The 27,022-nt window shown below is 42.4% G+C and overlaps 1 pseudogene; it reads right to left on the reverse strand.

Annotated features, from left to right (window-relative positions):
• Positions 1 to 265: 265 nt before the first annotated feature.
• On the reverse strand, positions 266 to 26,145 carry LOC132005845 (zinc finger protein 501-like; annotated as a pseudogene).
• Positions 26,146 to 27,022: the final 877 nt, after the last annotated feature.

The following is a 27,022-nucleotide window of genomic DNA, read 5'->3' on the forward strand; positions in this document are numbered from 1 at the left end:
TAAGGTTTGAGCTGTGGTTAAAGGCCTTGCCATATTCTTGACATTGGTAAGGTTTCTCTGCAGTATGAATTCTGTGATGTTCAGAAAGAGTTGAGCTCTGGTTAAAGCTCTTGCCACATTAGCGACATTTGAAAGGTTTCATTCCAGTATGAATTCTGTGATGTGTAAGCCTTGATTATGGCAAAAGGCCTTGCCACATTCTTGACATTGATAAGGTTTCTCTCCAGTATGAGTTCTGTGATGGCAAGTAAAGATTGAGCGCTGGTTAAAGGCCTTGCCACGTTCTTGACATTGGTTTCTCTCCAGTATGAATTCTGTGATGTTGAGTAAGCCATGAGCTCCAGTTAAAGGCCTTGCCACAATCCTGATTATTTATAGGGTTTCTCCCTAGTATGAATTCTGTGATGTCGAGTGAGGTGTGGGTGTTTGTTAAAAGCCATGCCATGTTGTTGACATTGGAAACGTCTCTCTCCAGTATGAATTCTGTGATGTTCAGTAAGGTATGACCTCTGGTTAAAGGCCTTGCCCCATTCCTGACATTGGTAAGGTTTCTCTCCAGTATGAATTCTGTGATGTTGAATAAGTTGTAAATGGAAGATAAAGGCCCTGCCACATTCTCAACACTGGTAATGTTTTCCTCCAGTATGAATTCTGTGATGTTGAGTAAGGTTTAAGCTGTGTTTAAAGGTAGTGCCACATTCTGGACATTGGTAAGGTTTGTTCCCAGAATGAATTCTGTGATGTTGAATCAGGTTTGAGCTTCCATTATGCCTTGCCACATTCTTGATATTCATAAGGTTTCTCTCCAGTATGAGTTCTGTGATGCTTAGTAAGGGTTGAGCTGTGGTTAAAGGCCTTGCCACATTCTTGATATTCATAAGGTTTCTCTCCAGTATGAACTCTGTGATGCTTAGTAAGATTTGATCTCTGCGTGAAAGACATGCCACATTCTTCACATTGGTAAGGTCTTTCTCTAGTATGAATTGTGAGATGTCAAGTAAGGTGTGAATTCTTGTTAAAGGTCTTGCCACATTCTTGATACTGGTAAGGTTTCTCTCCACTATGAATTCTGTGATGTTGAGTAAGTTTCGAGCAGGATTTAAAGGCTTTGGCACATTCATTACACTTGTAGTTTTCCCCTGCAATATGAATTTAGTGATGTCTATTAAGACTTGAGTGATTGTTAAAAGCCTTGCCACATTCTTGACATTTGCAGGGTTTATTTCCAGAATAGATCTGCGAATGTCCATTTATTGATGAACAGTCCTTAAAGGTTGGACCACCTTCTTCACATTTGTGTATTTTTCTCCAGTATGCATCGCGGATGTTGAGATAGTGTTGAGTGGCATTCAAAGAATTTACCACATTCCTTAAAAATGTAAGTTTCCTTTTCCCAAGGGCTTATCTCATTGATGTTTAGGCTTGATGACTGACTAAACATGATCCATGGTTTATTAGATGTGAATGGGCTTTTTCCCTCACAAATTCTCTGATGATCATTAACACTGGAGGATGGGTTATGAGCTTTCCCACATTCATTATATTTATGAGGACTGTGTCCCAAATGGTGAACCATTATGTATACTGAGGTTAGAGTTTGGATGAAAGCCTTTCCCACATTTATCACATTCATAATGGTTCTCTGCAAACCTAGCCCTGACATATCGGTGAACACTGAAGCCCTGGTTCAATGTTATCTGATATTCAGTGTACTCAGCAATTCTGACTCCAGTGGAAACCCTCTGGTCATTCTGGACGGTTGACACCTCTGTGAAACCCCTCTCGAATGGATGCCACTGAGCAATTTGTTCCTTCATTTCTACATCTCTGATGATCAGAAATAGTTGACTGAAAGGACAGGCCAATCCTATCTTCCAAATGGCTCAAATCATTATTTTCAGCATGAACTAGGTTACTTTTTAGATTTTCCAAATGGTCTGTCCACAAATCGCTATAACTGAATATTTGATTGGAGCTTGTGCTGACAGAAACACAGTGCTCTGCAGAAACATTTGACTTAAAAAAAGAGGTTTTCTGCAGCAGTTTATATCCTTCACTATTTGGGGCATTGACATTCTCATTAAGGGAAACTGCCTTGGTTTGGTTGTATCATCCAGGATTTCACTGATGCTCTTCACTGTCCCCATCATTGACCCAGTCTCTGCATAAGTGTAAAATCTCAACAGCACTGTGTTTCTATCTGTGCATTGATCCATTCTGGAAAGAACTTTCTATGCTCCACTGTAGCAGGAAGCTCTGAGTGTCATGTGACCATAGAGCTGAAAGATACCAAAAAAAAAAGTAAAACCATTGCACTTACTACATTCAGAAAAATATACTGAAGACTTCTAATGTAGAAGCATTGAGGCAATCAGACAGTATCAGAACAATGGCTGAGAAAGAGTCATCAGGACTTCATTTCTCCATGGACATACAAAATGGCATATAATGTACTGAGCATGGAGTCTAATAGATAATTCTGCCTTATGGTCAGGGTGTAGCAGAAATCACTTTCCTGTATCTCTATCAATCAGAAAAAGGGTCACATGTGCTCAAAATTAGTGGAATGATCGATATTGAAACAGAAAACTGAACAGAACCAAATAGAGTACAGTAAAAATAGGAACATATCAAGCACAGGAAGAGTTGTTTATGGCAGAAAATATCAACAACATTGACAACCCATGAACTAAATTAAGAATTGTAGAGAAAGACCTACTAAAATGAAAGGTAAAGAACTGAAAACAGACACAGTATAACTGACTGTAGGAATAAAAGTAATTATAGAGGAACAATGGATAATCAGTGTCCACAAACTAATAGTAAAAGACAAGTACAAATTTCAAAAAAGGTCTAACCAATAGAGACTCCATCATTCAGAAAAGCAGAATAAATCTCAACTGATCTACATCCATGAACCAGAATTAAAGATGAATAAAAGAAAAAACTCCAACAAACAAAAACTGCATCCCGATGAGTTCACTGGATATTCAAACTGACACTGAAGGAACTATACCTCAAGTCTCCTCAAAGATTTCTACGGTGTGAAGATCACAGAAACTAGCAGAACACTCTGTCTGTGGCACCAGCATTACCAGCTCATCCAAGCCAGATGAAGACACTACTAAAAACAAAGTTTACAAACTACAGCCTGTGAGGAATATTCACTCAAAGCCCACAATAAATAGCCATCTGAATCAACAGAACATTTTCCCTTTTTACAAGATGATCAAGTGCAAAATGGTCCTAGAATGAAGGGTGCTCCAACATATAGAAAAAAATATAAATTCAAGCCTCCACATTAACAGAATGAAGATCAAAAATGATATGATCAGGGGGGCCTGGGTGGCTCAGTGGATTAAGCCACTGCCTTCAGCTCAGGTCATGATCTCAGTGTCCTGGGATCAAGCCCCGCATCAGGCTCTTTGCTCAGCAGGGAGCCTGCTTCCTCCTCTCTCTCTCTCTGCCTGACTCTCTGCCTACTTGTGATCTCTCTCTCTGTCAAATAAATAAATAAAATCTTTAAAAATAAAAAAAAAATGATATGATCATACTAAGGGAGACAGAATTCAAATATGGGCACACAGGACAACGTGTCATGCTAAAAGCACTCAACGTAGAGAGAGAAGGAAACCCCTCAATGTAAACAATGCCATAGATGTGTGAAAAGCTGAAACATATTCAGTAGGGACAGTCTCTTAGCTTCTCCTCTATGATCAGCAGGTAATGAAGTGACCCCACCACTGCCTTTGAGTATAGTCCAGGATACTCTAGTCAGAACAATTATGCAACCAAAAATAGAGTAGAGGAATCTAAATTGAAAAAGTTAAAACTATCTCTAATCCCACTATGACATGATTACAGAAATCCCTAAAAATCATTGTTTTAAATTTTTTACTGTTTTTGGTAACTGTTTATTGTTTATTTCTGCCAGTTTTTCCCTACTAGATTTTCTATTTCCCAATTCCTTCATGTTATACAATACAGAGTTAAGAAAAAATATTGGAATAAACAAGTTAATTTCCACCACAGGAACTAATAAAGGAAGAAATTTTGATGAAACTTAGTAGAGCAGAGGAAGAAATAAAGAAAAATCTGAAAGAAATAAAATAGCAGATTAACACTAACTCAACACTGAAAGTAATACCCATTTCAATGAACAAAATCAATAAAACTGGCAGTGCTTTATCTCTGTAAAGCATTACTTAGCAACAAATAGGGTAATTTTAGGGGGAAAAATGAGAGAATTCCTAAAAATAGACAAGTTATTAAGACTGATGTACTAACCTTGAACCAAAGAAATTGGAAATCTCCTTAAAGCAGTAAGAATCCGGAAAGTTGAATTTGGAATCAATACTCTCCCAGCACAGAAAAGCCCAAGACCTGGGACTCTTACATTGATGAAGGCAATGAGTTCCCTAAATAAATTCCATGTTGCATGAGTCTTCCCCATCCCTTTGTTCAGATTCAGTATTTTCCTTTATTTTGCCTTCTATATGACAAAGTCATTTTTCTGCTTCTTCCAGTCTCCTCTTTACATCAAACCTGCTTCTAATCTTGCTTATTAAATTGTTCACCTATGTTTGATTTTTAAAAATTTTGAGAGAGAGAGAGAATGGAATTACAAGAATATAAGAGGGAGCTATAGAGGCAGAGAGGGAATCACAAGCAGGCATCACACTGAGGGCAGAGCCAGCAAGCATGTTACTACTCTCTGTTTCCCTTTTATCTCTGGCCTTGGCCTTATCTGTTTGTTATGTTGCAGATAAATTCTTTCATCTTGGCATTGTCAGAGTCTGTACCATCCTGTCTCTACACTGGAGAAGCCAGTGAAGGGTCCTGCTGTTTCTTTCAGGCCAAGAATCTGCAGGGGCTCTCCTTGCCTTCTATGGGCAGTGCTTGGTCCCTGACCTGAATGTGGCCAGTTCGAACTAGGTGAGCTCTGGTCTGCTCCAGAAAGGAGACTGGATGTCATCTCCATCAGAGCTGAGGCCCTGCAGAAATCTCTGCTCAGGAGACATGATGTGGGCAGGGGCTTACCTTGCTGAGCCTGAGACAAGCCTCACTGAGAAAGGAAGTCCCCTCAGATCACAGGGGGTGGGGCCTGGTGCAAGCAAGGCAGCCAGCCAGTGTCTTCACTAAGTGGGGCTATATTCCTCTCCTCCCTAAACCATGTCTCCACACTATCTGCCATCTTCCATGTGGCCTCTTCTCTCCTCTTACTTGGGGAGTTTCTCCTGTCACTCTTTAGTCCAATGTCTGGGACATTTAGGATGACCTGACAGTTACCTAGTGGTACTCATGACAGGACACACAAGTCTAGGGTCCTCCTACTCCACTGCCATTGCTTCTCCTGGTAATCCTTATTGTTTTAATCCTGTTAAAACTCATATGGATTTTATAAAGCTTGTACACAAGCCAACACATAAAAATTAGTTTTGTTTCTACACAACAAAGAACAACTCCCAAAACAGAAATATCATACATTTACAGCAAACCTCTTCCCCCACCAACATCCTTCCAATTTATCATAATGGTAGAGGTCAAACCAGAAACAATGAAAAGTGCAATATACTGTGCAGGAATCAAAGAATGAATAAGTAGGAAACCTAACTATGTTCTTTCACTGGAATAATTGAAACATAATAAATCTTGAAGCGATCTACACAAAATGCAATCTCTACAAAAACTCCAATGCCATTTGTGCCCAAAGATCAAAATCCATCCTAAATTTACAAGGATGTCATGGGATAACTCATACCTAAAATAATCTGGGAAGTGAAGAGCATATATCCTGATTTATGACATACAACAAGGCACAGATATCAAACTAATGTCCTATAGACATGACATCAGGAGTAGAATAATGGAAGAGTCTGGCTGAGCTAGATGTGCATGTCTGCAATGTTCATGTGTATGACAATGAACTGAAGTTCCTATTAAAATTCATATTCCGATTTGGATGTTTGGGTGAGGTATGAGTTCCTACTTTTCACAAATGTGCCACTGATGTCTTACATTGACAATGCATGCTTCCCACAGAATTCCAGGACTGAATCACGATGAAGAGTTTCAAAGGTTCCTAAAAAGCGGGAAGAGCATAGAGGTGAGCATGGAGACCTTCCCTTCCATTCCCTCTTCATTCAAGCAACTCTACCCCTATAAAATTTTCTCTGTACCTCCTCTTCTTTTTGTTTTTTCAATTCACCACGCCACCGTATTCATGGAAATAGCTCCATCTTTAACGAGAAACGTAGGTGCAATCTGCTTCTGGCTGCAACCCTGGATTTTGTAGCTTAGACCCCACTGCATCCGTGGCCTTTATCAATTTCAGGTTTCCCCTGCATTTTTTCCTAATACCCATGGCTTCAGCCTACAGGATCACTTCTTTGAACCTAGGCTTCCTTCTGAAAACTGACTTTGCCTAAAATGAGCACAGTTATACAACCTGGTTGCACTTTCTGGTCTTCCCTGAATCCACTTACACAGAAAAGACTTTCTGAAACCTGTGGCCATTATCACACTCCTCAATGCTGAGAGATGACAGAGATCACACTCAAGGAAATGGAGTTAAGAAGCTCTCACAGAAATGACTGTTTTTCCATGTACCCCCTGGGCTGCTCAGTCTATGAAGACCACTGGCTCTTCTTGGTCTTCTAGTTCACTTCTTCACACTGCTGGACAGACGTTTCACTTTCCCTATCCCCTCCCCTCTACATTAAGAAACTTTTATCTCCACTGTGATACAGATCAGTTTGCTTTCCTAGGACTTTATCCTACTGTGAATACTTAGGATTAGCTTCTTTGGAAGAGCAGGGTTAGTTTTCTTTACCTGCAACTTCTTAGGACACTAGATTAATCTACATAGGTATATGCTACTCAGTATCCATCTTGATTTCTTTTCTATTAATGTATAATGGACAATGTTCCACTAATTCAGGTGTACCACATGGGTATTCAACAACTCTGTGGGTTCTATTGTGCTCACCACAAGCAGCTACCATCTTGTACCATAGAATGCTATCCAGATAACATTTGAGAAGTTCCTTGTATTCTTTTCACCCCATGACTAATTATTCCATAACTGCAAGACTATACTTCGCATTCCCATTTCCTCATGTTGCCTATCTTCCTTCTCCATTCCACACTGGTAACAATTAGGCTACTCATTGTACTTACAGGTCTGTTTCTGCTTCTTTCATTGTGTCTTGTCATTTATGACAACGTGGTTTGAACCATGAAGTATTATGCGATGTCAAGTAACTTAGACAAAGACAAATACCATATATATTCACTTATGTATACAATCAAAACAAGAACATAAATGAACAAACAAGAAACAGGGTGCCTCGGTGGCTCAGTGGGTTAAGCCTCTGCCTTCAGCTCAGGTCATGGTCTCAGGGTCCTAGGATCGAGCCCCGCATCAGGCTCTCTGCTCAGCAGGGAGCCTGCTTCCTCCTCTCTCTCTGTCTGCCTCTCTGCTTACTTGTGATCTCTGTCTGTTAAATAAATAAATAAATAATTTAAAAGAAAACAAACAAGAAACAGACCTATTAATATCTATTTTATTTTGAATAAAGCTCATGGAGAATCCTAAGAAATATAAAAATTCCAAGATGACACACATTCCACACTCTAATCTGTTGTTCTGTAACAATCTCCCAGTACTGGTGGAAGACAGGAGGTTCCCAGATGAAAGTCCAAGTGTCTTATGGCTCATGACACAGCAAACACCATAAACTTCTTCATCACACTAATTTCACTTGTCAACTGCCCACCCCCCACTGATAAGGGAGATGCTGCACATGCAGTGGGTTTGTGTTGGACACTCTGAGCATAGGACACCCCAGTGTCTTTAAGGAATATCTAGCATAGCTGCCTGATCCTTGGCCATGGAAGGAGACATCTGTTTTCCTGTACAATGAACTTATTTGTCCTCTACCCAAGAGCCAGATGTGTTCACTATATTCCCAAGCCTTTTTATACACAAACATGAGTGGAATGACAAGTACAATTAAAACATCAATCAAGGAAATGCTTTTGCAGATCACGACATCACCACATGACTTCAAGGAATAGTTAAAAGTCTGTAGAAGGCACATATATGAATATATGATTTGGGGCACATATCCACAACAGCAACCAATATGTTTTCCTTCATGATCTTTTGCTGCTCACCTGGCAGTGATATACAGTCACATGCAGTGTAGATCACAAAGTCAATGTACCTGGAAGGTTTGACTTTAAGATGCTTCCAACCATCAGCCATAGGGCCATTTGTGAGGGTCTGGAAGACCCCCAAGATGCACACTGTGCCACCAGGGACACATCCCTGGCCACTCTGTCAACCTAACAAAGAAGTGTGCATCCAATGTCATGGCAGAAATCTTTAACCCAAAAGCTATCAGTGTGGGTCAGACTCCATTACAGACAATGTCCAATGTTTCCCTGTTTGGCAATAAAAGCTATAGAACTTATCCTACCTCCAGTGAAGTAAAGAGCGACATCTATCAGGTTGCCACGATTGCAGGGACAGCCTGCAACACAAAGCCTATGGCAACTGCCCAGCTCCTGGAGGCATGTCTGCTGTGGGAAAACGGGAATAATCATTCATCTGAGCACAGAGGCCCATGCATGGTCTGTGACACCACAACTGGTCCTGAGAGGCTGCTAACACCACTAGAGGAAGAATACATAGAGTTAATTTAACGGAGAAGTCAGCATCTAAGATCTTGCCTGTGTGAATCCATATCAAGACATGACTTGTGTAGGAAAGACTGTGTGGCTCAGTCAGTTAAGCTTCTGCCTAAAAACTGAATCCTGATGCAGGGTCCTGGGATAGAGCCCTGCCTGGGGCTCCCTGCTCAGTGGGGAGTCTGCTTGTCTCTCTGTCTCTGGCCCTCCCTTGAACTTGTGTTCATTATCTCTCTCAAATAAAGTCTTTAGAAAAAAAATGATTTGTGTAAGAAAATGGAAAGAAAACATAGTTCAACTTCTCCAGAATACATTTCAATCTGTTAGACGTGTTGGGGGAAAAAATAGAAAACCTCAGACACTAAGAAAACCACAGAGCACAGTAACTTATAATCCATTTCTTACTTAAATTTTACACAAAATGATGTGTTTATAGAGGATTATACAAAGGATTCAGTCTCTGTGGTAGGGTATAAGAAAAAATTTCTAAGACGAGGGAAAAAACATCACTAACCACAAAATGTGAAATGAAGAATGAGATTACAAAATTAAAAACTTTTCTGCATCACAAGCTCAAAAGATAGAAATAGAGGTAGACTGAGATATGGGGACAAAAGACTCATTCTCACAATATACAGCCCTACAAAGATTGAAGAAAAAAGTGTAACGAAAAGGTGACCACAAGAATTCATTAGACACCTTGTAGAAGAGATTATCCCATGGTTCATGTCCAACTCTGTAATAACAGAGAAAGACAACACCAGCAAAAAAGCAAATAAAACCCAGACTTAGTATCATCATGTATGAACCAGGAACCCAACATCAAAATCACATAACCTACCAAAATGTGGAAAAGCCAGAATCCCCATGCACTGCTGGTGGATGTGAAAATGGACACAAGTGTTAGAGAAAGAACATGATAGCATCTATTAAAGCTGAACATATATAACCTATTTACCAACAATCCAGTCCCATATAAATAGCCAGCAGATATGCATGCATGTGCTAGTAAAAGACAAATTACAGATTTTACATACCAGTACCATTCATGACAGTCTGCACTGAGAACCCTCCCCCCATTAATAGTAGAATGATGCAATCACTTGGTATTCACACAATGGAATTGGAGCATTCTTTTTCTCCTTCTCCTTCTTAAGATTTTATTTGTTTACATGAAAAAGTGCTACACATCACTTGGAATCAGGGAAATACAAATCAAAACCACAATGAGATACCACCTCACACCAGTCAGAATGGCTAAAATTAACAAGTCAGGAAATGACAGATGTTGGCAAGGATGCAGAGAAAGGGGAATCTTCCTATATACACTGTTGCTGGGAATGCAAGCTGGTTCAGCCACTCTGGAAAACAGTATGGAGGTTCCTCAGAAAGTTGAAAATAGAGCTACCCTACAACTGAACAATTGCACTAGTGGGTATTTACCCTAAAGATACAAATGTAGTGATCTGAAGGGGTACGTGCACCTGAATGCTTTAGCAGCAATGTCCACAGTAACCAAACTATGGGAACAACCTAGATGTCCATCATCAGATGAATGGATAAACAAAATATGGTATATGTATATAATGGAATACTATGCAGCCATCAAAAGCAATGAAACCTTGCCATTTGCAACAATGTTGATGGAAGTAGAGGGTATTATGCTGAGCTACATCAGTCAACCAGAGAGGGACAATTATCATATGATCTCTCTGATATGAGGAATATGAGAGGCTGGGTGGGGGTCATGGGGGTTGGGAAGGAAAAACTGAAACAAGATGGGATGAAGAGGGAGACAAAGCATAGGAGACTCATAATCTCACAAAATAAACTGAGTGTTGCTGGGGCTGGGAGGGTAGGGAAAGGGTGGCTACATGATGGGCACTGGGGAGGGTATGTGCCATGGTGAGTGCTATGAAATGTGTAAGCCTGATGATTTACAGACCTGTACACCTGGACAAATAATACATTATATGTTAATTTAAAATAAGTGTGTGTGTGTGTGTATAAAATTTATTTGTCAGAGAGAGAGCACAGAGTGAGAGGTGTGCAGGCAAAGCAGGCAGAGGGAGAAGCAGACTCCCTGATGAGCAAGGAGACCCATTCAGGACTGAATCTCAACACCCTGGGATTATGACCTGAGCTGAAGGCAGATGCTTCACTGACTGTGACAACCTGCCTCCCGGGGACCCGTCCATTCTAATGAATGATGCACAGTAATACATGGGAATACACACCAACTCACAAATAGACAGAAACAAAGCCAAATACAAGAGCCCGCACTGCCTGACTCCATTTACAAAATGTACTCCAAAGTACAAAATGAGCACAGCAACCTCTTGCCTTACAGGTGAAAAACTTGCCTTGCCAAGTTTGGGGGAGGGTTACTGAGGAGCTCAGAGGGAATGTTAGAGGACAGTACTCTGTGTTCTGATCTCACTGGCTTGGAGAGATGTGAACAGTTTGTGAAATTCCACTGAGTGGTTTTCACTTCTCTTATGCACACGTGACTTTACTTTAAATACAAAAATGTACTCATGAAAACCAGATGTACATAAATACATAAGCATTACAATGTCCACGTACTGACAGACTGAAATCACAGGTATGATGTAATGTCCTACCGTGACCAGATTCAAAAAGCATGCTTAAGAAAAAAAAAGCATGCCTTGGGCACCTGGGTGGCTCAGTGGGTTGAGCCGCTGCCTTCGGCTCAGGTCATGATCTCAGGGTCCTGGGATTGAGTCCCGCATTGGGCTCTCTGCTCAGCAGGGAGCCTGCTTCCTCCTCTCTCTCTCTGCCTACTTGTAATCTCTCTCTGTCAAATAAATAAATAAAATCTTAAAAAAAAAAAAGAAAAAAAAAGCATGCCTTTATTTCTAGCTAAAGCAACGTTACTGAATGCGTAATGGTCACAGAGAAGGACTGAAAGTTTATATTTTCCTAATACAAACACAGGAAAACACAAAACAGAAATAGTAAAACAAAACAATAGGTAAGGTATAAAGTAAAACATTAAAATACATGGTCAATCCAAATCCCAACATCTCCATTATAATATTAAACATGAATGAAACAAACGTTCCAGGTAACACTAAATGATGCTTCAATATATTTCACTGGCATTTTTCCTGTATCTATAACTTAAAGAAATGACTATCAAATTATGAAAAAAAAAGAAAGAAAGAAAGAAACAATTCAGGTAGTGATAAGCAATCAAATAAGCAGCATGGCAACATAAACATCTCATAGAATAATTGTTAACACGAAAGGCATTTGTCTCTCTTAGCATGTTGTTTCAATATCAAAAAATTCACGTTTTAAACATTCTACCTCTTGGATATCAAACATCTGTATGTGCAAATTCATACACACATATATACAAATACATACCCACAAACACATGCATTCAGGGAAACATCTCTTTTTAGCCCGGGAGAGAGAAAACCGTTCCTCACAGAGGGAGGACATCATCCAGATGGTGACAAAGTAGTTCCACCTTCGCTCAATGAGCAACTGTTCACATGAGACACCAGTGCATGATTCTCAATACAAAAGTGTGAGGCTGAAGCACCGGGGACCCCAGAGACCAAGAAGGACAACCATAGAAGTGTAACAGGAGCAATTTCACGTGGATCCCAGTGCGTGTTCCCTGGGCCAACACAGTGTGCCACTAGCAAGGACCAGAGGAACTACAATGGCTTCAGGATAAAAAAGACAGACCAGAGTGGACATCCAGCATTCCCCAAATGGCAAACCACTCCCTGGGTGGCCCAGTGAGAGCTCACCTCTCTGCCTCTCTGCTTCGGCCTTCAGCTTCCCTGGGGGAGTCTGTAGTGAGGGACCACTGGGGACCCTGTAGACACGGAGAAGGTGGGCAGGGCTTACAGTAACTAGTCCTCAGATCTTAGAGCTGCCAGACCAGACAGTGCTCCAACTTGTAGTGTCAATGAATCAGAGATCCACGGGAATGTGGATGTGGGCAGAGAGGAGATGAACCTACCTGGCTAAGGAGATTTGTCAGCAGCTGTGACTGACTTAGGTGTCCTGCCAACGCTTTGAACTAGAACATTCTCTGTTCTCTGAGTAGCTTTGCAAGGTCTAATTCACTTCCCATGGCTGATCCTAGCCTCCAATCCTGCCCCACTGGAAGCCTGAACAAAGATCCTAGACAACCTAAGAGCCTTTCTAACCAGCCTCTGGGGAGAAAACCAAGCCAGCAGCATGGACCAAGCACTGAGCATAACCTCTTGCTCTTCATGAGGAGGGAGCCTCCTCAGTGAACCTGGGAAGCCTCAGAGTGCAGCCTATGGTCCTGCTGAGCAACAGAGAATAGCCTTTGGTCCCGCCACATGCTTAGCATCACCTCTGGCCCCGGCTGATCATGGAGTTGCCAGCATAGGTTTGGAAGGCACTCAGGAGTCCACACGTATCCATGGACAGATGTCTAGCCCTCTGTGCTCATAGAGAATAAGTTTATATCCAAAATGATCGCACATGTTTTACAGCAGAAGCTGCCGAGGTCCATGGGATACCTCTAGAAGGAATGCCAAACAGTTGGCTACATTCAGATGATGGTGAATAAAACCACTCAAATTTGCCTTCCTGGGGTGCCTGGGTGGCTCAGTGGGTTAAGCCGCTGCCTTCAGCTCAGGTCATGATCTCAGGGTCCTGGGATCGAGTCCCGCATCGGGCTCTCTGCTCAGCAGGGAGCCTGCTTCCTCCTCTCTCTCTCTGCCTGCCTCTCTGCCTACTTGTGACCTCTCTCTGTCAAATAAATAAAATAAAAAAAAAAAATTGCCTTCCTGACAATTCACTAAAGGAGAAGTCACAGATACCAGAGTGAGCAGTTCCACAGTATTTCAATGAAAATTGGCATCAGACAGATACTTCCCATGTTTCAAATGCACATGGACTATTATTTTTAACAAGGTGCACTATTCACATTCAAACAGAGAGAATTCAGCATGAAACATGACTTGTGGGTGACTTTTTAATCATTAAAAACAAAATCCAAAATATTCACCAGTGTCTGACATTTTCCTCTGCATACTGCATACACTGTATGTCCCACACGTTACTGATGAATTATCTACTATTAATGTATTCAATGTTTGAGATTCCATGGATTAGGGCTAATACTACTGTCCTTTCACTGAAAGAAATGATTTAGATAAAGGAAGGTACAGGGAGCCTCTCACTATTGGTAGAGTCAGGGTTTGAATTTGGGTGCCCTACACAGGAACAGGAGGCACACAGAACATATACCATTCTAGAAGGTGCCCATGTTTGGGTTCTCTTCCCTTTTTGATACTGAATGGTTCACCCAGCCATCCACACACAGAACAGCTTCCATGAATGGACATTTCAAAGTGAACATTCTAGCCCATACCACAAATATAGACTGAGTGGTTTTCTGTTTGAATCCTCAGAACTAGACACAAAAGATCAGACATCCAAGGTACAATATAGGAAAGGCCCAACACACAGGAGTCCACATTCTCTCCTGGAGTACCAAGTCGACACAACTGAGTATCTCATTACCTTACCCATGAGCTACTACCTTCCCTGAAGAACACAACTATGAATGTGTCCCCAGATATAGGTTCTCAAGGTCTAGTCCCTAGACAGCCACCTGAGACTGGGTAAGAAAGGAAAGGTGAGGGGCTGCACCCCCAGAGCTACTGACATGGGCACAGCAATTCAAGATTTACAAGTGCTCCCAGTGATTCTGACCCAGGGCAATTTGGACAACCTCTGCAGAAAATAAGTCCCAGGTCAACCCTGAGCTATTCCCACAGAAGTCACTCTCAAAAACCCTCTGTGCTTGTGGTCATGTTAGTGTTGGGACACATAGACACAACATACACAACACACATTTCCTTTATTCATTACTAAATCTGACTCTAACAGAGTCTGTCTTGGCTTCTTCCACTTCCAAGTCTATCTTCTCTTCCAAATAATACCCATCTGAGGACAGAAACAGAAATAAGAACCACCAGGATTCTGCACCCCAATGGAGAAAAAAATGGACCAAATAACCTTTTAGAATGCTCCAGAAACCAGTTAGGAGAACACAGCACGCCCACACAAGTACAAATGAAGTAGAGACATTGAAGAGACAAGGAAAGATTGGGACAGTTTCCCACAAGGCTGTTCACCCTAACTTCCATGGCAACACTATGAGAAAACTCCTTCCTCTCCTCAGTGCAGAGACAAATGAGTGACCTGAAGCTTCAATAATCTGACTTCTTTTCACTTGCCTGACATGGAAGACACAAAGAATGAGAGCACCTCTGGAGGCAGTGTGGTGGCTACTCAGACAGAAGGCTAGTTTTTGCTCAAATAAGGAAGAGACTACAGAGCTGAAGGCAAAGGGAGAGGAGAGGATCACTCATTCTAAAGTAGTAACTCCCCTTCCTGAAACCAGGAAATTACTGTAGCATCGACTTGATAAAATGCTCAGGACATGTGTGACAGAACCCAGAACTGCTATTATTAGTGTTTGCCTGAAGAAAGCAAGTCCATCATTCTGGACCCCACAGGCTATTTTCTTAAATTCCAAATTACCACTCAAAGATCACAAGGCATAAAAAGAAACAGAAAAATATGCTCCAATTAGAGGAACAAAATAAATCACCAAAACTAGCCCTAAGTTAATAAAGACTCATATATTGCCCCCCCCCAAAAAAAATCACTGGGAAGAATTCAAATTACCATCATAAAGATCCTCATGGAGGAAGAAGAGAAAACACACAGGTGATGAAACATAATTGGGAAAATGAAGCATGACCAAAATATAAACCCAAAGAGACAGAAAGTGTAACATCCATGAACCAGAAATTGAGAGCCGATGAGAACAATTACTGAATTGAAAAATACACTAAGGGATCAGCAACAGTCTTGAAGGACAAGAATGAATCAAAACTCTTAAAGACACCTTTTCTAAATTCTCTACTGAGGGGACCAAAGAAATAGGTGGAAAAGGACAGAGTCTGAGGGACTCAGGGACACCAACGAGTGGTCCAATATGCACATTAAGAGGCCCCCATAAGGACAGGTGTGTGACCTCTGTGGACACAAGAGACAATTCAAGCTTGCTAAATTCTAAATAGGATAAAGGGCAACACATGAACCCAGTAACAGATTGTAATTAACCCATCAAACACCAAAGATAAAAAGAGACTTTTGACATGGCATGGCAAATGCACTTCACCTTGTGCAAGAGCTCCTAGAAGGATATAGTGGGATTCCCAGCAGTCCCAACAAGAATGGGGCTGGCATAATTTATTCAGGTACTGAAAGATCGAAAAATACTACCAAGAATACTTTACTGGGCAGAACTCTTTTCCACAGATGTAGAAATGAAGACATTCCCAAGTAAAGACCCCTCTACGTTTACCAGTCGATCTGTCCTACGAGAACCATTAAAGGAAAGCTCTCGATGAAATAAAAGGATTCTACGCAGAAACTGCAACCACACGAGAACACAGAGCTCTCTGCTGAGCATAAATACGTAGACAATTAAACAAACCTGCAGTGTTGTAATGAGATACCAGTCACATTTATTTCTGCTATACAGTATTTTTTTTAAAGATTTATGTATTTATTTATTTGACAGACAGAGATCACAAGTAGGCAGAGAGGCAGGCAAAGAAAGAGAGAGAGAGAGAGGGGAGAAAGCAGGCTACCTGCTGAGCAGAGAGCCCGATGCAGGGCTCAATCCCAGGACCCTGAGATCTGACTTGAGCTGAAGGCAGAGGCTTAACCCACTGAGCAACCCAGACACCCACAGTTTTGTTTAAAAAAAAAAAAATGTAAGACTCATCAATGTAGGTCATATAGTACACAAGGAAAAGAATCTGTGACATCGGTAACAAAGTAGGTGCAGGGAGGAGGAGACAGGAAGAAGAGTTTTCTATGGAATTGACACTATGAGTTTTAAATGGTTCAATTTACAACTAAGCTGTTTTAAAGAATCTCTAAGGTAACCACAATGAAAATACTCACAGAACACACAAAAGCCAATGAGAAAGTACCAGGACCTATCATGTGTTTTAATGCCACAATTAAAAATAAAATGTATGTTTTGAATTTCATACAGAAACATGACACAGAGGTATAAAATGCTTCAGAATTACTATGAATTCTAAAAAGTCTTTCTCTCATGCAGAGAGAATAAAAATTCACCCACAAATACATGGTGAAATTAATTCTTTCTTTTTTGAAGGTTTTATTTATTTATTTGACACAGGCAGAGAGAGATCACAAGTAGGCAGAGAGGCAGGCAGAGAGAGAGGGGAAGCAGGCTCCCCGCTGAGCAGAGAGCCTGTTGCGGGGCTTGATCTCAGGACCCTGAGATCATGACCTAAGCCAAGGCAGACGCTCAACCTACTGAGTCACCCAGGCACTCCAAAATTAACTCTACCTTGATGACAACTCAACAAGACATAGTACTACATTCACTGACCACTCAGCAAGGAGAGAAAAAGTAGGGGTCACATGGTACATATGTGTGACATACAAACACAAGACAAAGACACACATAATTTACTGGCAAAAAGCATAAAGCCCATTCATTTTGAGTTATACTCACATGGTCCTGAAATATACTGAGCTGAAAATTCTCTTCCGGTAACAAACAAATTAATATTTGGGGTTAAATTCTGATACATTCTGAGGAAAGTAGAAGAAAAAGCTCATGATTAGTTTTCAATGAAGCAACATTGCATTGCTGAACACAAGGATATTTCAAAATGGAGGTTTGGGGTACCTGGGGGCTCAATCAGTCAAGCAGGTTCCTTCAGTTCAGGTCATGAGCTCAGGGTTCTGGGATCCAGCCCCACACTGGGCTCTCTGATGAGCAGGGAGTCTGCTTCACCCTCTCCTTTTACCCTTTCCCCACTATTTCTCTCTCTCTATGTCTCAACAAAATAAAAATTTTTTAAAGATTTTATTTATTTATTTCACAGACAGAGATCACAACTAGGCAGAGGCAGGCAGAGAGAGAAGAGGAAGTAGGATCCCCGCAGAGTAGAGAGCCCAATGTGGGGCTCCATCCCAGGACCTTGGGATCATGACCTGAGCAGAAGGCAGAGGATTTAATGCACTGAGTCACCCAGGTGCCCCAAGAAATAAAATTTTAAACAAACTATATGGAAATAGTTCAAGTTCTAAATGTGCTAGTTCCCCAATAGCATTTGTTATGTAGGAATTCTAGGAAACAAATAGAGACATTACATTACTTCACCACTGAGGAATGGAACTCATAGGGTGGAAATTTCTATATGTTAAAAAAAAAAGAAAAAAGAAAGAAAAAGAAAAAGGACATTTTGAAGGGAAATAAAGTAGTACATTTTCTCATTTTAGGGCGGTGCTTTGTTATCTGAAGTTACTGACACTCAATTTTGTAAGACTAAGATTAAACCCTACATAATATTAGAAAGCAAAAGCCAGAGAACATTAGAAATCTGTCTCCAGTGTTCTGGGAATTTCCCCACCAAACCTCACTGTGCATACAACTAACCTGACCTACTTGTCCCATGATGAAAACCAGAATTGACAAAGTCTGTAGCGCACAGGTCCTCAGAAATAGGATGACTTCCCCAGGGCCTTCGCAGCAATGGAGGGAGATTATGGAGGTCCTCCCCTTCCAAGGAGAGTCTACTGGCCCTCCCTCTGGATGTGATGGACCATCACTGAAGCTGAAGGAGAATCCCTAGAGAACGCAAGAACTTGATAATATTGGAGAGCAGATGTTCCTCTGGGAAAGAGAGAGACATAAAACTGGGCAAGTCTCCAACTGACATTCCTTCAAGGAGAAATAATCAAACCACTGGTTAAGGTCTACCTTCCTCCTTCAGACTTGGACCTCCCCTCTGTCATCTGCCTCAAACATTCCCACCTACCTGGATGGAAGCCTCCAGTCTCCTTTCTGTTCACATCCCAGAGCTGCTTCTCTTGCTCCAAAAACATGATCAGGACTGGCTTTGACAGAAGGAGATCTGTTTATGAGGAAAAAGGAAAAGGACTATTGTTGTCAATTCTAACTTTCCATCAGGTTTGTGTTCAGCAAAGAGACACTGTAGAATTCTAGAAAATGGTTTCCCAAAAGCTATGGCCCAACAGTCCCTTTAGAACACACTGGAGGTATTTACAATGTTCACATCCTGACCTCCACTTCCAAGTAGTAGACATGGTAATAAGAAGGGGAAATTTCAGTTTAAGATGTGAGAAGTGCCATTCTATGCCACCAAGTGTTTAGAACTGCCACTCAACTACATCAGGGTTGATGTTACCTTGAGGAAGGAGAAGCCAAGGCTGAAAAGGAAGCATCATGAAGATTTTTCTCTCCATCTACAAACCCTACTTATTTCCCTTTCTGCCTGGATCTGAATTCACCTCATTCAAAGTGAAATCTCCCAAGAGACAGTCTTCACAGGAAGAACAAAACCCTCAGTGAGGTTTGGGAAATCTGGAAGGAGTCTTCGTCACCCAAGAAGAGGAGGTGTCCGTAGTTCTCCAGCTTCACATCCCTGTACAGTTCCTGCTAAGAGTGGGCCAGGCATCCCCACTCCTCCTCAGAGAATTCTATGGCCACATCCCTGAAGGTCAGCTGTCCCTGTAATAAATACTAAAGTCACCAAGTGGCTATTGACACAGTTCATGATGATCCCTAAGATGAAACAGAAAGTTAGTGTCACCACCTAGAACCAGATTAGACCTTTCCTTCTCTCTGACATGGGTTTGGAGTTAAAGAAAAACCTATGGAGCAAGGGGCTGCCTGGTTGAGAACTTTCACTCCCAGAAGTCAACTCTATCGACTACACAGAGATGACAGCTCTCCTTGTCCAGTGCAAAATGTTGGGATGTGGGAGATGAGCCAATGGTCAAGAAATTTCTGACATGTTTGTGATCTGGACTGAATGATGAAGGAATTATTGAGATAGCCATCGTACAAACACTGAGGAAAGTTGTGAGCAGTGACTGCTTCTATTCTTTCAAGTGGGGAGGGGGAGAGGAATAGCAGGAGGCTCTAAAGAATTTGGAAGCAAGTTTCCAGGACCCTCAGGGCCTCCCAGCTGGAGTTTTGAAGAGGCTACTCACTGTTTAGCAACACTTTAGTCAAGAGACCCTCCAGATATCTATCAGTGGGCCATAAGCTTGAAGGATGATGGCCAACCTATATTTGGGGAATAGAGTTCAAGATGTTTCCAGAGCAATTTTCATATGTTAAAGAGGAATTACAAGGTCCTGGAGGTCTGGCTAGTGTCAAGTTAAGGCTGCTTTTTGCATCCAACAAAATATTAACCTTGAGGCAGTTGTGAGTTCCCTGAGGAATGTCCTACTCTGCCTTTCTCAGGTATTTATCAACAGACTGAAGGGGCACCTGGGTGACTCAGTAGGTTAAGCCTCTGCCTTCAACTCAGACATGATCCCTGGGATCTGGGATCAGGAGACCCTCATCAGACTCTCTGCTCATCAGGGAGCCTGCTTCCCCTCTCTGTCTGCTGCTCTGCCTAATTGTGATCTCTCTGTCATATAAATAAATAAATATTTTTTAAAAAAATTTTTAAAAAAGAACCAGACTTGAAGTTGATGGAAATTTAATTTTATCTACACATCTTTTGACTTTGTTCTCCTCATCAGAAAGCCTAAGCAAGGGGTCCCTGGATAATTTAGTTGGCTAAGGGTGTGCCTTCAGCTCAGGTCACGATCCCAGACTCCTAGGATGGAGCCCTGAGTTGGGCTCCCCACTCAGTGGAGAACCTGCTTCTCCTTCTTCCCCTTTCCACACTCATGTGCTCCCTCTGTCTCAACTGAGAAAATGTTTAATCCAAACAAAAAAGAGAGAGAGAGAGAGAAACCTACAAGTAAGAGAAAATGAGATGAATGAAGTTTGCACCTGAATTGGGATAGTTCCTGCATATTCCTCAGTATCCTATGTTCCTTACAAATGACAGGAGGGAAAATAGATACATTACAGGGGAGGATCTGGAAGACAGCACCAAGCCAATAAAAGAAGTTCATATCAGCTGAATGGAAACGAATTGCTATCAGTGCCTAAAGCACATCAAAGGACACACCACTGATGGTGCTTTTCTGTAGACTGAAAACAGGAATTCAGAATATAGGCCTAATTTTGGAAATACACTGGATATACATACTCAATTCAATCAATATATGATCTGTAGAGGCTGCTTTTAGGTAAGCGGGCTTGAGCAAAGGAGTGGAGGGAGGGCCCCAGTGACCACTTGTCTGAGTCCAGACAGGCCCAGCGGGGGACCCACCTCCACTTTCCCAAGGCCCTAATGAACCAATGGGCTTCTGAAACCAAGTACAATGACCAAAACTGGGAAGGTTTCACATGTTCCCCATAACTCCCCTTTAAGAAACACCCCTACTCACTGTTCCTTACAGACCTGCTCTTCTGTGCCCTTCTGCCTGCTGGTCTTTTAGGTATTCAATTAACTTCTCCAGCCTTTGTCCTGCCTCAGGGGAATTCTGACAGTGCTGTGGGATGAGCTTCCAGCCAATCACGGACCCTCGTCTGGGGCCTCGGGCAACTGACAGAGACACTACACTGAGACAGAACAGTGTCCATGAGCTAGAAATAGCTAGTTTAGTCCTTTTTAAATTTTAACTCCTGAAGATTTATGTAATCTTTTCTTTTTCTTTTTAAGATTTTATTTATTTATTTGACAGAGATCACACATAGGCAGAGAGAGAGGAGGAAGCAGGCTTTCCACCAAGCAGAGAGCCTGATGTGGGTCTCGATCCCAGGACCCCGAGATCACGACCCGAGCCCAAGGCAGAGGCTTAACCCACTGAGCCACCCAGGTGCCCCTATATAACCTTCTTTTTAAAGATTTTATTTATTGGAATGCCTGGGTGGCTCAGTAAGTTGGGCATCAGCCTTTGGCTCAAGAATGTCTCTCACAATGGTGGGCGGGTTTCCTTCCTCAGCAGGGAGCCTTCTCCCTCTGCCCACTGTTCACCCTACTTGTGCTCTCACTCTTTTCTTACAAATAAATACAATTGTTTAAAAAGATTGTATGTCTTTCAAAGAGAGCGAGAGAACGCACAAACAGGGAGAGGAGCAGCAGGAGAGGAGGGTGCTGGCTGATTTTGGAGCTCACTGTGGGGCTGGATCCCAGGTCCTCAAGGTCAGGACCTGAGCTGGAGGCAGAAAGCAGACTCTTAGCCAACAGAACCACCCTGGTCCCCAAGATTTATTTATACTTTAGAGGAGATGGAGATCAGCAGAAGAGGGAGAAAGAGAATGTCAAGCAGACTCCCCTCTAGGCACAGAGCCAGAAGCGGGGATATCAGTCCAGGACCCTGAGATCCTGACCTGAGCTACGACCAACAGTCCAAGCTTAGTTGACTGAGATTCCCAGGCACCCTCCTCTAGTGGACTTTCACATGCTAAAGGTGGAGAGATACACACACTCACATTTTAGAATGAGAAATTTCCAAATTTTTCTGGACCCACCGAGTTTATATCTGCATTTCCTTATTCCCCAGCTACACAGCTGATCGAAAATCCAGATGAGCCTGAATGAGAAATGATTTCCCTCTCTGATATCCCAGGACCAGACCTCAACAGACACAGGAATCTCGGACTTGACACCTTCCCCTATGGATCTGCCACCAAAGGAGTATTGTCACTCTTCGTGGGACTTCAATTCAAAGAGACAACAGCTGATGCCCTATCAAAGCCAGGTTGGGGTCAGGGCAAAATGCTCTGGGACATAGAGAAGCATTCTAAAGAACAAACCATGAGTATCACTTCTGATCACATCTTAAAAATAGGTGAATGCAGAAGTCAGAAGCACCCAGACTCAAGGCATCCCCATCTGCAGCTTCTAAACACGAGGGTCTGCAGAGAAACAGAGAACACAGCTCCGTAGGGACACCAGGCTCACCTGAGAACTGGCCATTTCTGCCTTCGCCTCCACCTCTAGATTTCGTCCTCACGAGGGATCTGGGGGAAATCACAGCTGCGTCAGGAGAAAATGCCCCGAAATCCAGCAACAGAGCTCCTTCTCCTCACACCACTCGCCAGTGGGCAGGACTCGGAGATGCAGAAAAGGCCCAACTTCCCAGTCCTTTGCGTCAGGAGCAGCTCAGAAACTGAGCTCCCATGAGGACACCCATCCCTGCATTTTCCCCACCTGCTTTGTGGGGTGGGAGGGGTCCCCTGCCACCGCCACTCACAACTTCAGCATCAGCATCAGAACCGTGGGCAGCATGGACCCGACCCTCCCAATCTCACTGAGCAGAAACCCTGTCACCTCTCCAGGACCAAAGCGGCAAATCCACTCTAGGAAAACCCTCTGGCTCCCCTCTGGCCTCCCTGAGAAACTCCTGGAGCTCTTAATTAACACAACAGTGTTGTTTTCACACAAACCAAGGGACAGAGTCTGAGGGTAAGGCCAGTAGAGAAGATCCTTCCTGAAACTCCACAGGTGACCTACTGGGAAGGAACTGGGGAGGTGACCAGGCCAAGCAGGGTAACCATGGCTGGGGCTGGGAGCAGAGTTTGAGCCCTGCCTTCTCCACCATCAGAGTTTCAGGAGGCTGACACCTTCTGCCTCTTTCTGCTACACAAAGGGAGATACCCGACAGACTGAACTTTACTATATAAATGCAAATGTGTCTTTCAAAGTAACACAGGATTTCAGAGCTTTTCCTTTATCTGCCTTTTATTCAAAATAACCAGCCGAAAATAATGCTCAGGCCAAGGAGACATATTTTGGGGTAACAAATAGTCCCCTTCAGTAAGTGTTTCTGTTTATAAGGACCTGCCACACAGTTATCCACAGTCCGTCTACTTTTTACTCTCCCATCAGCGATGTACAAGAATTCTAATTCTCAGCGTTCTCAGGAAAATTGGGTGTTGTGGTTTTTCTTTATTTTAGCCATTCCAGAAAATACTGACTGGTTTCTCACTGTAAAGTATGAATTCTTACAACAGCTGTCTTGCTGACTGAAATGAAAACCACTTAAAAAGCAATAGGTTGAACACAGAAAAAAGCAATTAATGCTTCAGTGGGACTCCATTTCCAAATAAGTAACCTTTCTCTTCTCCACAAACCTCTTCTCCTCACTTCTCAGCACTTTGTTTTGGGAATTGGTTCCACCCCGACAACATGATTAACAGCACTGGCAGCACAGATACAATTCCTCTGGAATTCAGACATAATCCAGTGTTTTCCTACAAACCCCCAACCCCTTCCTCTGGGTCGGCTGCAGGTTTCACGCCCCAACCTGCTGAGGCCTCCTTGGCTGGCAAAGCAATGAAGCTCCGGCTGCCCTTGATCCCCAGCTCTGTGTGCACGTTCTGTTCCGGGTCTGAAGCATGGAGCTCAGTTCACACAACAGAATGAATGTGAGGAGAGGAAAGTTTGTTTTTCCTGTGTTGTTCTCAACGATGTCAGACAGTTTCACAAAAACACACACACACACACACACACACACACACAAACCCACAAAAAACACCAAGTTCTTAAGTATGGGATTGAGAAAGACATGAGGCTCAAAGAGAAGGTGAGGCTTCTGTGTCACGGTGACTTAAGGAGGTGGAGGTGGGATTTAGAATTTCCAAGGAGGGGATTGTATTCAGAGGAGAAAGAAGAGACTAAATATTTATGAAACAATGTTTGTCCCTCCAGGTGGACCACTCTTTTTTTTTTTTTGTAATTTATTTTTTCACTTTTTGAAGACTCATTGTTTATGCACCACACCCAGTGCTCCATGCAATCCGTGCCCTCCTTAATACCCACCCCCGGCTCACCCAACTTCCCACCCACCCCCTCCAAACCCTTCAGTTTGTTTCTCAGAAACCACAGTCTCTCATGCTTCATCTCTCCTTCTGATGCCCCCCAACTAACTTCTCCTCTGCATCATGCAATGTCCTCCATGTTATTCCTTATGCTCCACAAATAAGTGAAATCGTATGAAAATTGACTCTCTCTGCTTGATGTAGTTCATTCAGCATAATCTCCTCCAGTCCTGACCACGTTGATACAAAAGTTGGGTATTCATCCTTTCTGATGGAGGCATAATACACCATTGTATATATGGACCATTGTATATATGCACAATGTATACACCACTGTATATATATATGTATATATACATACATATATAGATACATATATATACATATACATATACATATATATATATGTATATATGGACCACATCCTCTTTGTCCATTCATGAGTTGAAGGTCATCTTGGCTCTTTGTGCACTTTGGTGACTGTAGCCATGGCTGCTATGAACATTGGGGTACAGATGGCCCTTCTTTTCCCTATATATTTATCTTTGGGGTATATACCCAGGAGTGCAATTGCAGGGTCATAGGAAAGCTCTATTTCTAATTTATCAAGAAATCTCCACACTGTTTTCCAATGTAGCTGTACCAACTTGTATTCCCACCAACAGTGTAAGAGGGTTCCCCTTTCTCCACATCCTCTGAAACCCTTTGTGTTTCCTGTCTTTTTAATTTTGGCCATTCTAACTGGTGTAAGGTGGTATCCCAATGTGGTGTTGATTTGAATCTCCCTGATGGTTAATGATGATGAACAGTTTTTCATGTGTCTATTTTAGGTAGGCAAGTCTTTTTATTTTTTTTTTAAGATTTTGTTTAATTATATGACACAGAGAGAGAGAGATCACAAGTATGCAGAGCAGTAGGCACAAGAGGCAGAGACGGGGTGGTGGGGGGGGAAGCAGGCTCCCTGCTAAGCAGAGAGCCCCATGCTGGGCTTGATCTCAGGACCCTGGGATCATGACCTGAGTCAAAGGCAGAGGCTTTAACCCACTGAGCCACCCAGGCGCCCCTAGGCAACTCTATCTGTATCAACTGCTGGGGTGCCTGGGAGACTCAGAGGGTTCGGCTTTTGCTTTTGGCTCATGATCTTAGGGTCCTGGGATCCAGCCCCACATCAGGCTCTCTGCTCAACACGGAGCAAGCTTTCCCTTCTCACTCTGCCTACTAGTGAACTCCCTCTCTCTGTCAAATAAATAAATAAAATCTCTAAGAAATATATTTTATTTCAGAAAATGAGAGAGGCACTTGTGGTGCTGGGTGGTGATGGGCAGAGGAGAGAGAGAAACCAAATCACCACTGAGCAGGGAGCCCAATGCAGGGCTCATGACCTGAGCCTAAGGCAGACATTTAATGACTGAGCCACCCAGACACCCCTAGTACTACATTCATGATGGCACTGAAGAAGGGAGGAAGGTTTAGCACAGCAGTGAAGTATCTTCCCTGAAGGATCTCCCAACCACACTGGATCTGCCCTTGACTGGAGTTACCTACCTGGAAAATGAGGGAGCAACCACAGCACATGCCCAGCTGATCCAGCCTTTCCACTGTTCAGAAGGCTTCTTCATCTCAAACATATATTCTACCAGGTGACATCTTAAAGCTGCCCACATGATTGCATCATCAAACACCCTCCTCCATCCCTTGTCATGGATCTAGGCAGGGAAAGTACAGTCATCACTGACAGCCAACAGCATTAGTCCTCAGGAAGATGCAGGAGGTCAATCAAATCATCAGGATAAGGCAGAACTTACCCACTCTTGAGAAACCCACATTAGCCATCTCTTCTCCCCATGACATGTATTCATCAACTGACACCAGCAAGAGCTGCCTGTGCCTTTGCAGTGACTAAAGGGAGCCACCTCTGGTTCCCTCCCCACATGGGAAAGAGTTACTCACATTTTCTTTTTATAGGTCTTGTCCTTCTCTCAAAGGATGGTGCCTTCCTCAAATTTCACTTATATTGAATTCCCCCATCCCTGTGCTAAATGTCTTAATATCCATTGGCTTTCCATCTGTCTAATCTCAATTAAGCATCTTCTGAAGACATGCTCTCCACAAGACAGGCAAAAGAGAACGGTTGTGGTTCCTATGTAGCTAGAAAGAAAAATGGGGGTGAATACAACTGGAGATCTGGAGATAGGTAGGTCATAAAACAAGTAGTAGTTATTTTTTTTATTTTTTTTTTATTTTTTTATTTTTTTTTATTTTTTATAAACATATATTTTTATCCCCAGGGGTACAGGTCTGTGAATCACCAGGTTAACACCTAGGAAGTCACTTGGGAAACTCAGCACAGTTGTCTTCCTTTACATGTTAATCCCTCCTCTGAAATATTTTTTTTTTCTCCTCCTGGGCTACCACATCACTCCAGTTGGGAAATATTTCTCTTTCTTATGGGGTATCTATGACATACATAGCATGTTTATATGTGCATGTGTACCTCACAGACACATGAAAACCACCCTCAATGCAGGACATGGGGCACAT

The sequence above is a fragment of the Mustela nigripes genome, chromosome 17 (assembly GCF_022355385.1).
Source record: "Mustela nigripes isolate SB6536 chromosome 17, MUSNIG.SB6536, whole genome shotgun sequence".
In the NCBI taxonomy this organism is placed as follows: domain Eukaryota; kingdom Metazoa; phylum Chordata; class Mammalia; order Carnivora; family Mustelidae; genus Mustela; species Mustela nigripes.